The following is a 2,547-nucleotide window of genomic DNA, read 5'->3' as shown; positions in this document are numbered from 1 at the left end:
ATCGAAGCAACGGAACGGTATATTTTGATTTATGGTGGTAAGACTTGAGATAATTTAAAGGAAGCATGTAATTTCTATATACGTCTCACTCTTGCGTATGAGTTTCTCATTTCATAGCAATGTCAAGGACTCGTCAATTCAGGTGTAATGAGAGAAAGAGAGAAAGATAGAAAGAACATTTATCTAGAGGAAAAGAGACGGAAATCTACGTAATCACAAAAATGATTACGTGGTACTAGGTGGTCCGAATGTATCGCATTCTTCTTCCATGCTTAAGATTAGGGGTTCGATTCTTAGTAATATTTCACTGTCCCTGGGTACATATTTTAATGAGAAGTTAAAATATATCTTCAATTTTATAAAGTAAAATTAAATTTTCCGTATGAAAAGTATAATATGCTTATTTATTTATTTAAAACTTCAAGTACAAAGAATAAGTACTTGGGCCGACTTATTGCTAAAAGGAATATCTTCCAGCCCACTAAAAAAAAGACTGGTCAAAAGAAAAGATTGGTCAAAATTTCAATCTTGACTGAAATTACATTTAAGTCAAGATTGAAATGTCACTATCTAAATATTTAAGTTGTTCCTTTATTCTTCTTTCCTTCCCATCCCATTTCCGGTCTTCATAGGATAGTGTTATTTTTTTGTACATGTTTATTTTCTTAATCTTTGTTTTTAATTTTTGTATAAAATTGTAAGATTCAATATGTATATGTACTTGTAATTTTCTCTAACTGAACGGTTTGGGTAGGTAGGAAGAAATTGCCTTAAGGCAATATGCCCGCCCTTATATATATTTAAACTGTATATATATTTATATATAAATAGTGTTAAATAAATGAATCAATGTATTAAAAGATACATACAAACGTTAAAATGGAATATTAAAAAAAACCTGATAAATGAAAAATAACAGCTGATTTTTAATTGGGAGATAAGGCTTTCACATATTATATATTTTTTTTTTTTTTAAAGAACTTTATGTTATACGTTTTAAATGATGAGGAGAATGTGGGATCAGATTATGAGTTTGGAAGGAAAGAAAAAGAGGAACCAAGGAAAGAAAACGCGATAAAAAAATACACTTGAGAAAAAAAGCTGTAAAAACTCAAGGAGTTCAGCATTCTGGGGATATAAAATAATGTTTCAGGCGTTTCTTGGAGGTGGCTAGAGAAGGTGTATTTTTTATATGAAGAGGTAGATCATTCCAAAGTCTAGTGGCTTGAACGGAACTGAGATTACATTTTTTACATGTTTGCTTTTTTTTCTAAACATGTTTAATTATCGGTTACCGACGAAGATACTTTGAATTTTCATACAAATATACACACTTTCGTACATAAACATCGATTTTAGTTTATACCGATGAAGATAGCCGTTTATAATCGCGGCCCTGGACGGGTACCCGAAGTGTAAGACTGATGCATCACCTTAACAATAAGATCATTGAGATGCGCTCAATTCGATGTACCATTGCAGTGCCCTATGTACCATCAGATACGAATATGGGTATTGTGATGACAAGTTTTTAATTTTATTTATTAATACATTTTATCATAATTACAATTTTATGTTCACTTTGCTCAGCTAACAAGGGTAAATAACCCGTTCCAAGCTAGGAAATTACATTTTAATACATGACAATAATTGACAAGTAAATAGAAAACGCAGACTTATAAAATATAAACTTACTCGTATACACATTTTGATACATTTACAAACACGCATATATACACACATACGCATACATATATATAGATATATATACACGCACATATACATACATATAAATACACACACACATGTACATACACCCATGCGCATACACATACATACATACATAAAACAAAGACAATTTATTTAATATAATACGAAACTCCATGATTACCATTTATATATTTTTTTAGAATTATTCTTTATTTTCAACATAAAGTAAATATATCCAATCCGCGACATGCATCAACCTTTCTGACTCCCTACGACCAATGTCATGAAAGTGTAAGGTCAACACCTTCCGTAACTTGACAACACTCCCGCTTTTCCACGATTCTGGCAAAAAGTTATGGACCTTCTTGCCAACATAATAGTGTTGTCTCGATGCCAGAACAGTGTTGACCCCTTCACTTAGTATCAGATCCCTATTGGTGTATCTCGTATTATGGTTGTGGTTGGCGCTTGTTTGTTTCTAGTCTGCCTCTCTTGAGTAATTGGGTGGACGTAAAATATTGATTTTATTTCATTTTAATATTTTAATGAAATATTTCATTGTTCCCGGACTGGCACCTGAAGCGTGAGACTTGCCTTCATGTAACAGATGATCCAACTACACTACATATAGTTTATTTGTGCAGTGCCTTATGCACCACCACCACTGGGTGCAGAATGGGGAATAATAATGATAATAATTGTTTTAAATACCCCTCATATTAGGCATCTTCGCCTGTAGCGGTGCGAAAATTGTAACGGGAAAAATACAACGCCAAGTTTTGGGTCACCGTGTGTCCGGAGTACAGTTTAGCCGGCAAGTCTTGTAACGTTTCCTAC

This window comes from Micrasema longulum, unplaced genomic scaffold, assembly GCF_059751315.1.
Source record: "Micrasema longulum isolate JH-2025_06_02 unplaced genomic scaffold, ASM5975131v1 h1tg001739l, whole genome shotgun sequence".
NCBI classification, from domain to species: domain Eukaryota; kingdom Metazoa; phylum Arthropoda; class Insecta; order Trichoptera; family Brachycentridae; genus Micrasema; species Micrasema longulum.
Note: the sequence above shows the minus strand (reverse complement) of the source record.